Source organism: Gasterosteus aculeatus, chromosome 18 (genome assembly GCF_964276395.1).
Source record: "Gasterosteus aculeatus chromosome 18, fGasAcu3.hap1.1, whole genome shotgun sequence".
NCBI classification, from domain to species: domain Eukaryota; kingdom Metazoa; phylum Chordata; class Actinopteri; order Perciformes; family Gasterosteidae; genus Gasterosteus; species Gasterosteus aculeatus.
The window spans coordinates 4284285-4300524 of record NC_135706.1 but is presented as its reverse complement, the minus strand read 5'-3'; the positions used below and the strand labels follow the sequence as shown (position 1 = coordinate 4300524).

Here is a 16240-nt window from a genome sequence, read left to right as displayed (position 1 = left end):
GTCAGTGAATTTGCTTTGTCTGACACCATCAAAGCTGTACTACTGTACTACACAAGTGCTCCCTGAAATTACTGCACAGAATTGCTGGGCGGATGGATACACTCCCAGCAGGTGACTTCCCCATAAACCACAAATTGTTACGACTATATTTCTCTTAGAAAGACATTTCTTAATAAGTGACCTATATAGGTTCCGGTAAGTACTTTTAACAGAGACATTCCAGCTGCTGCCAACAATTTCCAGTCTCTGCCACACTAAGCTAATCACGTCCTGTCTGCAGCCAATGAACCAATAAAAAAGAGGGCCATTATGTCTTTTAAATAGAGTGCTGCAAAAAGTCCTAAAATGCATTGAGCGACATAGTGATACGTACCAGCACAAATATTCCTATTTCTAGAGGCACACGCAAGATTATTGAGAGAGCTGGCGAAGTATTGATGAAAAGAGATGCTCCATTACAATCAAATGCATATAGAACACGCAGAGCCTGGCACCGTCGGAAGGACAGTTGCGCAACAACCGATCCTTCTTTTATAGACAAGTTTCCTGAGTGAAATAAGCGGGCCGCCATTGGCCTACTGGTCAACGACTTCCGGTTGTGTCTGCAAAGCACTTCCGGTTAGCGAGTTAGCGTCTTTTACGGTCTTTGGTTAGCGTGCAGAAAAAGTAAACTATGGATGGTGTTACACGCCGACACGGCTCCGGGACATATTGTGCTGTTAAAACAACTCGTGGCGATTGCTGAATGTTTGGTCGGAAGGAGAATGTTTTGACCATAAAAACATTTCTCTGTTTTGCGGTAAAATGCTATAGATTTGCACTCAAATACGGAAGGCTTATCATTCGCGGAAGTCAACGCAGTCTACTAATTATTACGCAGACGAATGTCAGCTTTTTCATAGAAAAAAAAGTAAGTTAATACCTTTATCCATTCCGAAGCTATTAATAGATATGTCAGGGGTGCGCACTTTGACGCTCGTCAGTCCACTTTGAAGCGTTAAAGCATGCTTTTAGTGCAGGCAGGCTAGAGGGGATTACTTTTTCTTTTTATTACTCTTCGTGTTCTGTTATATATTAACACACAGATACATACAAACATCTTAATACAAGCATGAGATGGGCTAACGTACCTTCCAAAGCACGGCGGCTGCATGGCTACAGGTACAACCTGCAGTCTCCACATCTCCTGTCTTGGTAACCAAAACCCAGGCGTTATGCGTTGAATTGTTAACGGACTGGCTTGGTTGAACATCGGCCTTTATATGCCCATATCGTGTAAAAGTACACAGCCCACTTTGTCGGAATGGAGGTACTGAAACGCCTCTGAGCTTTTCAGGTTATTAATTGCATTCCCATCCACCGCCATGGAATCAATAAAATAAGAAAACATCTTGGATGTTGTGATGCTGGGCCATATCGATCGTCCGCCCATGATGTTACCTTACTTGGATGCGGAATGGTCAAAACACCATTTTTAACAAGATTTTCGGTCGAATGTTGCCATTCCAAAGCCATTTTTACACCACTACTCAGCCTGCGCCGGAACTTCTTGGCAGAAACAGGAAGTAAACCGGTAGTACCCGGAAAACTTGTCTATAGGCTCCTTGATTCCTGCTGTCCTCAACACAGATTGATATCACTCCTCTCCCCTGATATCTTTGATGAAAGTGAACAAGCTTACAAAAATCTCAAACTTTACCTTTGAAATCTATAGACACAACTCGCGGCTAAAGGTTCCCACTGTAAGACAGATACGTCAAATCCCTCCCTCACCTCAAAAGATCCGGACGAGAATCTGTCTGTTAGCACACTATAACCTGATGATCTTGCCGAACAGCAACCACTTCTTTCCCAAGGTCCAACAGGAGATAGACGACCAGGTTTGGTTTTGTTATTTTGGCTCCCGTAATGGAAAGAATGATAAGATTGATTATGCATTCACACAGCATGGTAAACAACACCAGCATCACTTCAAGGCTGAAGCCGGGACAGCCAGTTCAGACAGGGAAAAAAACGTGTCATCTCATTTCACAGCTGGACTAGCAGAGAACCTGAGGGGCAGATGCAGAGGGCGGAAGGTAGCAGGCAGAGGTTAGAGCTGAGTAATGTGCAAGTTATGAGACTCTGAGTCATGAAAAAACTGCAGAGATCGGCATGAACAACGTTCACCTCCTCGCCCATCAGGCCTGGCCTCTGATAGGCTCCTCTGAGTTGTCGACCTTGGGCCATTGATGAAGATGAAAATGTACGATGAGCAAAGGAGCGTCCATCCGCCATGCTCAACTATCGGTGACACTGAGGCAAGTGCGATGTAAGCGGGGGATTGACAACCCGTGTGAGGGAGGGGGCAGGCAGGGGGGCTCTAGGTGTACAGGCAGCCCCGCGGCGGGGTCGACATATGTGAGGAACTAATTAGCCATGAGGCGCTTGTGCAAAAAAAAAAAACCTTTCAACTGTTTCCAGCCATCAAGCGCCTTGTGATTCCCTCTGACAGGCCCTCTGCTCCTTTTTTGCATGAAGGCTTTTCAAAGTTGTATCATTTCTCCATCAGGCTGTTGGCGGGTGGCATAGCTTAGCAGGACGTTGTCGGCAGTGTTTCATTAACCCTCTCTCAGACTATTCACCTGCCACCAAAAATGGAAACCAATTCTTGGGAATCATTACACATGAAATGCAATTGATTTTTTGATTAGAGCGAGTGTGTTAGTCTCCAGTGATTTCATAAGCAACCAACAGTTTCCCCCGGCAATAAATAATCTGAAAACAAATTTAGCTCCACTGTTCCAATGATGCTAATTGTATACAACACATCGTCCAGGTAGATGCCATGTTCATATTCCATATTCAGTGTCTGCCTGATGGGAACACTACAATCTCAAATCATTTAATCATGTAGATAATCAAGATTAACATGAGCATGAGCAACCGGAGCAGAGCTATTGCATCCCCTTCACTGTCAAGTCACATCATTGTCTCACGTCAGTCATGCATTGCTGGGGCTGATCACTGCTCCTTTGAATTGAATTTACATTGAAGCTGACTTTGATGCAGACATTATACTGAAGAAGTAAACGAGGGAGCGGTGCAGCGCTTTGCTTATTGACAGACCACACAGCTGCTGATAGACATCGCAGGAATCAGATCGGTGAGCTCTCTGGTTGCATAACTAAAGAGACAAGTAAATGGTTGGGATAGGGATTATAGTGTGTGTGTGTGTGTGTATATATATATATATATATATATATATATATATATATATATATATATATATATATATATCACACAACCATATCCCAACCATATACACACACACTTTACTACTCTAGCCCTGTGCAACTTACAGGGACAATAAGTGCGTCGGTATCAGAGTCGGGGGTTAAAACAGATTGGATAAAGACACCTGAGATGATAATGCGCATTTCCTAAAAGTCAAAAAGCGCTTTGGGTGGAGGACAAAATGGTTTCACATTTAAAGCCTGCATGAGTTGCGCATATTTGCTCTGGCTGGAGCTCAAGGCACTCCCACTCTATTTGTTGCAAGCAGTCTTTGCGCTTTTAAAAGCTTGCCTGATGCCCTTAAAAAAACTCAATACGATTATAATGGAGGGTTTGGAAAGGCGTCCATATAAGTGCTTCAGATCCCACGTGGAAAGGTCTTGAGTGGCGGAGGAAACAAAAGCTCAGCTGTGTTATTAATGGGCCCACTCCTTCTCGGACACATATGCGTATATTTGTGTAATGTCACAGAGCAGTGAAGGAGGATGTAATAAAATACGGAGCCTGGAAGCTTGCTTATTACAACTAATAATGTATATGCCTGCATTAACTGCAAAATCCAAAATTTCAAATGGCAGGTAGGGAGTGCGTTTGTCTGAGGGGGGAACTGGTGTCAGAGTTGGGGGGATCAAAATAAGCCTTCTTAGGACCCATGTAACAAAGACTGCAGCAAGTAGGAGCCATGAATAATACATGTGGACGATGACGTTCTCTTCCTCTGTGTCGTTTTTGTGTTTGAACGCAGCACTCGGAGCTCAGAACATGGTTACGGTGCACATAACAATCTGTTTTGAATCTCCCCAAAAATAATTAATTAGATATAAACAGCAAGGAGAGGATAACAGACGTCTAGCGCTGTCAAAAAACACAGATCACAGCACATCATCTTTCTCTACGCTGGATACTTAGATCTGGATTTTCTTTCTTCTGCCATCAAATTGGTGAAGACATTATTTTTTCAGACTTCTGTCTTCATAGAGTAGAATAAAAAGATGAAACACTGTCAGTTTATTTATGTAAATCCCATTTGTTTTTAAGCAAGCACATTTAAAGCAGTACAATTGTGCAGGTTTATGGCCAAGCTCCAGTTTACTTTACTTTATTTGTATTACTAAACATTCTTAAATAAAAAGATATTCTCCAGAATGTCCATCTCACAAAACATTTCAGTAACTTAGTGGGAAAAAAACTCACCCTTTCTCTCATATATAAAAATCTATGAATATGCACGTTCCTTTTAAAATTTACAAGATGCCTTCACTAACCACTTTTACCACAGTACTAAATATTTGTGTCAAAATGTAAAAATTAGCATATGAATCCTTGATGCTGTGTTAAACGGTATATCCAAATGGACTTTTGTGCCAAAATTGAACCAATTCCCTGCAGGTGAGACATCGCGTTCACTGCAATGAACAAAAAGTACATAAACTCAACTATTTGGCAACGGGTCAACGGGTTATTTTTCATCACATGACTGTCATTTCATTGTCACTTACTACCGACTTTGATGACACTGGCCAATTCTGTGTAACTGCGTGTGTCTGTGGCACTGCGCTCTGTGAATTAAAGTCTTGAGCTTGTTTGTATAGAAAAAGGATGATTTGCTCTAAATGCATATTACCTCATTTAAATGTGTGCAGCATGCACAGGGAGCCACGGGATGCTGCGCATTTTGGCGTCAGGAATGTTTCTTTGAAATTGACGGCTAATTTTTTTACAATTGCACGAGCAGCACAATCCTTTAGTGAGCTTGCCTCTAAGAGCAGTCATTATTAATTCTGTAGAATGATTTTTTCGACACAAGTTCTTAGTACAACAACAAATTAATGTCATGCCTCACCATTCTGAGGCTGTTAGTTTCTCTCTTGAACAGAATTACAATTAAATGCAATAAAGTATTCAGAACACTTGTACTTTTCCATTATTCAGTGAAAAGTGAAGACAGTTCCAATCAAAAGGCTCAAACACAGTCCATGCACTTCATATAGCGCTTATCAGGCTATATCGGTAAATCATTAGGTTTACAGGTTTATGAATAGTCCCTTTAATGAAGGAAGGCTTTTAATGTGAAAGATCTGTGGAGGTGATTGGAAATACATTGCTGAATAACACAAAATCACTATTTCTGAGCAAAAACAAACAAAAAAACAAAATCTGTTTTTGAACAAATGGAATTAGTGTTGAATCAAATTATACGGAATTTGTTAAGAGGAGCGAGGAACAAGATCAAATGTAGATTAAAAACAGGGAGGCAGTGAGTTTGATGACTAAGTTGCGTCCCGCCAACAGTTGCCCTCCAGACATGATAGTGGCGTTAAGTGCTGCCAGGTGACATAAAGCACTGCTGGAAATCAGGTTAGAGCAGCCAGTCGGAGACAGCGCATCATGTCTGAAAAAACGGGTTAAATCATATTTCAAAAACTATAGATGCAAATAAAAGGTGCTTTAAATGTCCAGAAGGAAATAAATTTGATTCAAGTACAAATATGGGAGTTAAAAATTTGAATACCTCTTACACAAAACATACTTGCAACCACTCATGCTTCAGGAGTGCTGCTGGGTCATGTGAATCTGTGTTCTCTCTGGGTCTGGGAATGTGTATTAAACAAGCATCTCCTTAATTGAAACCTTTCTGCAGGAATTATGACACAAGGGCTTGAAATTACATGGAAATAAAAAATAAGAAGAAGAAATGTCTTGTAATGCGTTTTTTTCCGATAATGCAGCAGCGCTCACCCTTCATGTGGCGTATAAACGGCTTAAGGAGATATTGATGTCATTTCACTTACTCACCCCCAGCTATTGTCCCACGAGTGCATATTAAGCGGTGACAATTCCGTTAACGCATAATCACTAAAGTCAAGGGCTCGTTTGAAGGGCGGTGGTTATGTATCCGGTTCCTTCCCCCTGCGTGGCCCGGTGGAAGCCGTTTGTCAAGAATACAGCGAAGGTGACTGTAGGGACACCGGCGGGTCGTCTGGCCTGTACGACCCCCCTCCCCCTGCGCTCCTTTTTGCAACTTACGCATTCGTGCTATCTTTTTATATCAACTTTAATTATGGCCCAATACCAACAGCTTTTCCAAGTTGGCTCCCGCTATTATGTAGCAATAAAAAGCCACAAAGCTTCAGGCAACCGCCCCCAATTTGCTTTTGTGCAGATTTTATCCCTTTATTTATTCCATTAATATCAGAAATTCATAAAAGATAAGTAATCTCCCCAATAATGTAATCAAAATATTTAAAAGACAGTAAGGAAAATATTAGATTAGTCTACATGGGTGACAGTAACTTCTGTGTTAGTTAAAAATAATCTGTTCACCAGTAATGTATTTATCATTATCTGCTATCGCTATAAGTCGATTTCTTCATCCTTTAAAAGTGACTACAAGGATCTTTCATTTTGTGTAAATTTGGCGGCCTCAGTACATAATAATGGTAGAGTTTTTCAGAGTGTAGTAAGCCTGCTCCATGGCACGGAGCTCTCCGTCTCCCGCCTAACCTTCGACTGAGTTTCTGATGAACCTGAGGGCCCGATAGAAGGATATAATCCAAGAACAAGCATTACGAATGATTATGGTCTCGTTTTCTTAAATAGCTCATAGACAGAGACAGTTTTGAACTGAGACCGTTTCAAAACCTGTTAAAAGCTCCAATGGACCCCAGTTCTACTGTTTTTACCAACTTAAGCAACTTGTGTCTGACAAGGAGACAGATGTAAAGAATTTCATAAAGTATTAGGTAAATTTGAATCTGTTCCACTTCGCAACAATGAAACTTTGTTTGTTATTTACTCCTCTTTTCCCGATAAAAGTCTATGGTTGAATATTTAACTTGACAGACTGACAAAATGAATCTTAATGTTGAGGAGCCCCTAGGTTATTGTTGTAAATCTTTCAAGTTCCAAAGTTACAGACTAAAACCCTTCACTTTCAACCCTATTAACTCTAGATTATAGATACAGTCCAAGAACACCAACATCTGCACTCCATCAAGCATTTAAATTGGGCCAAAGTAGTCAACTACAGGGGATGTACTAAGCTTCCATACAATGCAACTAACAAGGCCAACAAACATTACCCCGCGGACAGGAAGTACTTTGCAACTGGCAAAAAGCAAGGGGCGAAAAGAAAAGAAAAAGCTAAATTCTGACAAACTCTGCAAAACAAGTCTCTAACCAGCCATCAGTAACGAGTGGAGGAATAGGTTTAATCACCGGAGTCCTTTGTTGGGTCCATTCTCATTGCATCGCACTGGGAGAGCTATTGATTCCAGGTCGTCTCCTGCCTCATTAAAACCGTGGCAGAGCTCTTCCCGCAGGTAAGAGCGTCGATCAATAAATGACTCAACTATACAATTTCAAATTTTGTGTTGGGGTGGAAGTGGAACGACTAGATGCCCAGACATGTGGAAAAGTTATTGTTCTGCCTTTACAGTTTCCCGTGACACAACATGCCGGGCCATCTTTGAAGCCCCGGATACTGACGGAGCAACATTTGCATCGCACTGTAGGTAATGGCATCATTATAGTCATCAGCGCATGCTCATCGACATTGGTACATCCTTTACTGAGAACCAGCCAGAAAAAGGATACAATTGATGATTCGTCTGAAAATGAGCCCTAGCTGCACGTGACTGGATACTTGTGTGACAAACTGAAAGCAAAGGAAATTTTAGAAGTGGCACAGTGGCAAACTGACTGAATAAGTAACATATTTCCATTTGAATGCACTATATTGAGATATCTTTATTTATTATTTTACTTTTTATCTTAGAAAATTTCAAGAAACTAGATTATTTATTAATTTCCCGTATTTGCCATATAGAACCTTTATGTCTCTAGAAAGGAACTCAACGTAATCCCTGGGATCTCTGGAGGAAATGAGGAAAACCGATAGCTATAGGCCTCCATTGCCTGCACATTATGATAGATGGAGGGTTGGCAGCCGGTTTCTATGGGAGAATCTGGAAATCTTGAATTCTAGCCCCTTCAGAAGCGGGCTTTATATGTGCTGACAGGTGATCATTCAAACACAGTCGAGCAGCTGGCTCCAGCCCTCCACCTTACGTGTTTTTATGTGCCAATGTGTGTGCTGACAAAAACTAAATGGTCATGAATAAATACCGTCCATAAGGTGTTGCTGTGAAAATAATTATATATAAAGTATTTCATTACACAGCCATATTTCTATGGCGTTTAATTTGAGTACTTTGTGTACTTATTTGGTTTAATTTGCGTGACTCTTTGTTTTCGACTCATGAAAAGTATTTGGTATTTGAAAGTATTTAATCACTTCAATACAAACAGCTTCATGTGGAGATGTGTGGAAACTTTTGTTTGCTTTTAACACACGAGTGAAGAGTTGAATATTTTTTACTTAGGCTAATCACTCTCCATTTCCTCGTCTTTTGGGAGAGTCCAGAACATTGGGATACACCTACCAAAAGGCTTGAAAGTTGAACCCGCTTTCCACAAAAATCCGCAAAATAACTACATTACAGTTTGGGTTTCCTTACACAAAAAGTGAATGAAAATGTAATTTAATTTAAACGTCAAGCATGTACAATAGTTATTCTAGCCCAGAGTCCCCAGTGTGCCAATAAAATCATTATGGCATAATGTTTGTATTTCCGTGTCTCCCATAGCATCATATCAGGCCACACCGCCCAAAAAAGGAATTGTAAATGTTTTTTTACATTTCGCGCAGGAAGTTCCGCCATGACTTGTGCGCGCATGTTTCTGTGTATGGCACCTGCAGCCGACAGAGAGCATCATCAGACAGGCTACTAATGCCACCATCCCCCTTTCGGCCGAACCGTTCACCTGACCCCCTCCTCCCTAAAGTTGAAAACCCAGGGGAAACACTGTAATTGAGCTGGGTTCCTAGTCCTGCACATCAATGCAATACTATCAGCAAAATGGGCCTTTGTAAATACACCTTTTTCCAAAAGTTTATTAGTTACCTACACTACACCTAATCCATGATCCGTGATTTAAGAATTCAATTTTATGCAGAACAAATGCAAACAATATCACAAACATCATCAATTATGAGTTACAAGGCTCGACCACAGGAAGCAACATTCCGAAATTACATGGTCAACAAAGTTTTAATAGGCGATTTAGGCATCGCCCTCCGTTTGATGTATGGTTTTTGGTGAGTATTTGCGTCGGTTACTCCAGCGGTCTTATTTTGGTGATATTTTAGAGTGGAATTGTCACTTCATTTCAGAACAAGCCTATAAAGCAGCGAAGGAGCTGACGCGTGGGAAGAGATATGAGAGGCAGGATTAATCATGTGCCACAGAACGTGTATTAGGAGGGACGTAGCTCAGCTAAGCTGGAGGGAAGAGGGGAGGGAGAGAGCGGCAACATTGATGGAAAAGCCCGGTGAGAATTTACTGCTCAGCCTACCTACGCTCCATTCCACCCTAATCAAGCCAAGGCTGGTACTAAACTAACAGCATGCGCCATGTGAGACAGCAGCGGGTCTCATCAGCAGGAAGGGTAAACAGAGCAAAGTGAGAGGCCAAGGTTGAAAAGTACAGTCACCTACTGCCGACTAGCCAGGGACTGCCTTCAATCTGAAACACAGGCAGTGTTTGCATTAAAATGGACAAAAACTGCATTTAGGGCTTAATCAGAAGAGTGAAGCTGATGCAGAAATCACTAACTTGCATTTCCTCTTCTCACTACCAGGGGTGACTCCTCCAGTTGCCAAAATATCATTTGATCTATTCACAACATTTTAAACTGACTCAAATACATCAAGAAGTACAGTGCACTTTTTTGTGGGCTTACGATAACTGACATGCAGCTGCCACTACCGAGGTCGTATCCAGCAGGTCACCTTTCCACTTTACAAACATGCTGAATTCAGTTCCTCTGTTTTCAAGAAAACAACATGTAGATGGGGAGGCCAAGCCACAAACCAATGGGTGACATCACAATGTACATGACCACTTCTTACAAACAGTCTAATGCTTAAATATTAGTCCATCTATATTTTTTAGATAACACATGTATAGCACTAATTCCTTGCTCTGTAATAATAAATACAAGGGGGAAAGACTCAACTCATTAATGAGGCATGAAGCATTACAAAATGGAAATGTGGGAACTCTGCAAACTGGTTTACATCCGTGTCTATTCAAAATGTTATTGCTTCATAATTGTTAACGCATGAGATGTTTGTATGAAATTCTCATTTTTAGCATTTGAATTGTTGGTTTAAATAATCTCACAGTAAGCTTTTTGCAACGTGACTAATTGTCCCAATAATTGTATTTCTTGCCTTTGCAACAGATATCTTCCTGTCTATCCTGTTCACGGACCGCAACACTTTATTTGTCAATCATATAGTTATTATATCATAAAGAAATTATAAGAAAACGTACGAAAATCCATGAATTGGCCATCCAAAAATATCATGTAGTTTGCTGCAGCGGAAGGCCAGATTAGCCGTGGACAGACACGAAGCTGCGCATTTATTCATGCATATCATAGTCGCATTATCCTCCAGGCAGAGATAATAAAGAGCAATTATGATTCAACAGGACACAACCGCTGCCATGAACCTCATGTTGTGCAATAAACTGCAACAACAGAATTCAGGTTTCGAACATGTCATGTCATACCAAAAAACCTGCACTAAAATAAAAGCGGGTATTTACATCCCGTCATGGGAAGCCCTATTTTGTAGATTAAAAAAAATATATATATATATATAGTTGACAATGAACTATAATGTAGAAACTATCCACATGGAAGATGCGTTTGTTTAGCTCCTCAGCCAGAGTGAGGGATGCAGTATTGTGTGAGTAATAGGTGACAATACATACCCTCTATTCCCCATGACTGCCAGAAGTGGCGATTTGCACCCGAAAACTCCTTTATGCACAAACGCAGATCCAGTATCTAAAACACAGAGGGGGATATTTAGACGAATGCAAATGGTAAAGGAGATCGGTGAAGAGTAGAGAAACAGAGAAGAAACACATTTTTATTTATAAGTCGTCACATTATGGAAATGTTTGAACAATTTTTCAGCTCCCAGCACGGTTATAAAAAGGCTTATCTACTTTCTGCTTTGCGTGATAAATGGGATGCAGCGCCTCATATCCAGTTCGGAAGTTAAAAATATACCCAAAGATGAGAATAAAACACAACTCGTCGGTGTAAAGTTGCTTCTACGTTCAGTTAAATAAAAAAGGCCCAGTGAGTGAGTTGAGAGTTAGGGAACTGATCGCATCAGTGTGAAGTGCTCGGAGCTGTGGAGCACTGCGCTGGTGACCGGGGTCTATTATGCTAAAAATGGGAACACTAATGTTAGAGTATTGCAAACACTGTGCACTTCGGCGCCTGAACCAGCTTATAGGCACGGAAGACATGGGTATGTGTGGACAATAAGGCCAGGAAATGCAGATGTTTGAGGTCAGGGTGTCATGGCATGACCACCAGAGAAGACGAATGGCCATTTGCTAAGCACCGGCCCCCCCGTTGTTACCCCATCAAGATATAAGAGCTACCATGGAGCCCACACATGCTTTGGATGATTTTATGTCAAAACTGAAAGCAGGTTACAATGGTGAAGATAGAAACTCAAGCCAGCAGATCAGTGTAACCATTGCAGACCAAAGACACTTAGAAGCTTAATCAATTAAGCAGTCAATGGAAAGTGACGACTAGTGAATGGAGTAACCTCCTCATCAGTACACAGACAATGGAACACATCAATATAAGACAATCATCTGGCTTTTAAAAGGAGAACGCTCTGGCACTTTGATTGGGTTAATTAATGTTATGATGAAAACTCCTACATATAATTAGGAGTGTTCTAACTTGGTTCAGACTATGTGATGTTTAACTTGAAAAGTAAAGTTGAATACAGTTTAACCGAAAAAATGCCACAGAATATATCTGGTCCGTAAACAATGATCTTGGATATGTTATTCCTCAACCAGCCTTCAAACTCTGCATCAATCACTCAGATTACTGTGTAGAATAGGGTCTCGTTTCCACTCAACAAATCAAATTGGTTCTTTTTAAACCATATGAACAAAAAGCCGTAATGTCACTTATGTCACACAGTTTTTGTGGGATCACAGACCGTTAACGGAGAAACATCACACGGACACACAAGAGTCAACCCTGATTAGCTTAGCAACTTAATTACGGCTTAGCAACAAAACTACTTTGCCTCTGGGGGAATGACCGTTTTTTGTTGACTAAGCTATGCCCCCCGACCACGAGCCCTATGGGGGTCTTTATTACGTGTCAGCCTCGAAAACCTAGTTTTTCACTGCATAGTAGAAGAATATCCCCAGAATGCATGTCTTCCAGATGTCTCCCAGAATGCATGTCTCCCAGATGGGCATGCCAAGGACATTAGCAATAATGCTCCTTCAGAGGGGGAAAAATTATGAAATGTCTAATAAAATAAATCGGCAATGTAAGAGGTGAATTTAGTGCCAGTCATTCCCAATTATTAGAATATTACAAGATCATGGAAAACCCAAAGCGCATAGCAATCAATAAGAATTACTGTACATTGTGCTTCAGTTCTTTTCCTCATCTTGGGGCCAAGATGCATGGGCTATGCTGTGATTGTTCGGGCTGCAAGTACCGGCTGAAGCACCCACTAGCATATTAATTACGTATAAGAGTGACTGCATTGCAAGGCTATTCCAGTTACTCACACGTGATTAAGCTGCCACTGCTGCAGTGTGGAGATTAATAAGAATAAAACATTTATTTAGTATGGAGCTTTAAAAAGGTTACTTAAAGGCACTACATGGTTAAGAAACTGTAAAGGAAGATACAATACAAACAAGGAAGAACAATAAAATGCAGGAAAAAAAGCAGAAATAAATATAAGTTTTAAATGCAGTTTTCAAGTGACAAGTGACAAAGAATGTCTGCGGTGCTGAGGGAGACAGATCCAGAGGGAGTGGGCAGCAATAGGTCTGCATAGACAGAGTGGGGGAGGAGGGGTACAGTGTTTGGCATCGGTGGATCTGAGGTTGCGGGTGGGAGCGTGTTGGTGAAGGAGGTCACTGAGGTCTAAAGTGGCTGCGTTGTGAAGGTCTTTGTCTTTGTTGTACTGGGAGCTAGTGGAGGTTATGAGGGGAGATGAGCTTTGAATGTAACGTAGTTTGTTGATGATTTCTTTGTCAGTGCTGCACAGTATGCTGCTGTGTCCGGTCGAGAGGTGATGAAGGCGGGGATGAGAGGGAGAGGCAAAAAAGAGCAATGATTTTGAAATGAAAGACGGTAGTTTTAGCAATGCTATTGAAGGAGAGGTTGTGATAAAAAGTGGTACCAAGCTTACGGATGTGTGTGGAAGCAACAGCAGTGGTGTCCTCGATGCAGAGGAAGACGTTGCGGTGGGATTTGTGATCAGAGGCCAGGATTACCATTCCTGTAAGATAACAGACTGACAACCACCTCCACGCGTACACACTGCGTTGGCGGGAAACGTGTTTGCCGAGCCTCGCAGAACAAATATTAATTTGCTTTAAGCAAATATACACAATAGTTCGTTTATTTTCGTTCGTTTTTTCGTTTAGAAGAGTGGCGAAGAGGAGGATTCCCCATGGTGGGCACACAATGCAAGAAAAATGGAGAGAAAACTTATTTATTTTTTATTTCTGGCTCTGGCTTGTTCTCCCACCCGTCTCTCCCCATTTTAAACTCCCTTTGGTGCACAGGTAAGATTGAACACCTTCTTACTGTAGGCCATCTTTGTATTGCTCTTGTTATCGCATCTAAGAAAATACAAGTGGAGGTTAACTTTTTTTGTTTTGAAAAGGATGTGGACAGTACAATATTAATGGGATAATCAAAGAAAACCCTTTTCTTTGCTTATCCCATTAATATGGTTTTCTAGCCTGGTTATCAATTAAAAATATGTTGTATAAAAGTGAAATGTAAGTGCCTACATACTGCATATTAATTTCTTCCATTCCATCTTTTAGTTTGAGTGGACAGTTATGTTCCTGCTTTAGTGTCACTGACACCGAAGCAACACAGAGGAAACAAAGAGTCGAGGAGTGGTAGAGAATTGTTTCATGCTCAAGAAGCAGAGAGATGACCCCTCCTTTCAAAAAAACATTTATGCTCTTACAATACAATACATTTTTCCTGCCTGCTATGGTTATACAGTAAGTAGCCTTAGCAAGATTATTCGGACAAACACATATCCCAGCTGCACAACTGTTGATGTGTTTAAAAGGGAGAGAAATGCTTCCGCTTGAGAAAATCCAACCTTTTATTGAGTGTAATAATTCAAAGTATTAAAAAAACTATCTTGAGAATACAGGTTACACTAAACTAAAAATTGCTTAGCATTAAACAAGCACATCCTTCTAGATTGATTTCCATCCTTTGGCATTTCAGCTGGCTAAATGAAATGTGTATGCCCACTTTGAGCTCTGATCAACAATTTGGAAACCAACACACATTCTGTACTGATTGTTGGCAGAAAGTGCTCCAGCAGCGTTCTGTTGTCTTTTAGGTTAGTTCATCATAGAACAAATAATTTGTCTCGACGTTAAAGTCCGGCAAAAGATGGCCCAGGAGCAAAAGAGTTAATGACACTGTGAATGTAGAATAAATAGAATAATCTTGTTAACCCCAAGTAACAGCATTAGCTAATTGGAAAGCGCAATCATGTCACATGGTACAAAATGGTATGACGATATCATCTGTAAACTGCAAATGTGGTTCATGAATGATGGAAAAGGAATTTTTACAACATTATTTTCAGGTTTCGCACACATCTTTAACCTGTCACTGGCTCAGGCAGCCGTCCCCACCTACTTTAAAACCGAAACGCTCAAAAGCAGCGAGCCTCAATGACTTCCAGCCAACATCATGAAGTGCTTCGAGAGGCTGGTCCTGGCTCACCTCAAATCCTGTTTACCACCCACACTGGACCCCTACAGTCAACCTACCGCAAGAATAGGAGTAGGATGCCATCTCCACGGCACTGCACTCCTCCCTTTCTCATGTGTGAGAATGCTGTTCATTGACTTCTGTTCAGCATTCAACACCATCATCCCCTCCAAACTGATCACCAAACTCAGGGATCTGGGCATCAACACCTCCCTCAGTAACTGGATACTGGACTTCCTAACCAATAGACCCCGATCTGTCAGGCTAGACAACCACACCGCCTCAACGCTCCTCCTTAACACCGGTCCCACAGGGCTGCGTACTGAGCCCTCTCCTCTTCCTCTTCACCTACGACTGCAGACCTGTACATAGTTCCAACAACATTATCAAGTTTGCAGACGACACAAAGGTGATTGGCCTCATCAGCAACAACGATGAGTTGGCCTATCCAGCACTTGGTTGTGGGGCCATATACTGTTAGCCCTCCTCCCCTCTGGCAGGCGCTACAGGGCTGTCTGTTCCTGGACCAGCAGGTTCAGGAAAAGCTTCTTCCCTGCCGCTGTCACCTGCTGAGCTCTGCACCACGGTGATAGCCCCTAGTCCTAATTATTACGAGGACAAAATCTGTTCCCAAAGTTTTCTTCATAAAGTCATTTACTTTCGGGGTTGAACTCTCAAGAACTCCTAAAACAATCCCCTGTGTTAACGCGTCCACAGTGTCCCCCTGGTAATTAGTTTGGATGTCTTTGGATGCTGAAGCAGTCAAATAATTAACAATGACAAATAGCTTTGGTGTCCACTAGCGCTTATCCCACCTCCACAGCTGTGGGGATCTCTCTACCCTGCAACCTGTTTTTATCAGGCCACAGGAGCCAAAGCAAAACTGCTAATGCATTCATTTATAACATGACCTGGCTTGCACAGCTCCTCGGAGAGAGGAAAAGGGGGGAGGAGTTGGCCGCGTAAAGAACTGCAATGTCACCACAAGTCCACTATTAGCCCTCTTGCATCAGGTTAATGTGCAACCACTGACACAGCCACAGAACCTTGCTGGTTTTATCAAAGC

At 41.6% G+C, this 16240-nt stretch overlaps 1 protein-coding gene across 2 annotated transcripts in view; it reads right to left on the bottom strand.

Moving 5' to 3' along the window:
• Window positions 1-16240, bottom strand: part of LOC120808231 (heparan sulfate glucosamine 3-O-sulfotransferase 5) — a 56402-nt gene that overhangs the window by 20343 nt on the left and 19819 nt on the right. The window contains exon 2 of one of the 2 annotated variants that reach the window (XM_040160946.2): window positions 11121-11196. The exons of the other annotated variant lie outside the window; for it this stretch is intronic. The gene's annotated coding sequence lies outside the window, so the exon portion shown is untranslated. The remainder of the gene's footprint in view (window positions 1-11120; window positions 11197-16240) is intronic. 2 annotated transcript variants of the gene reach the window in all.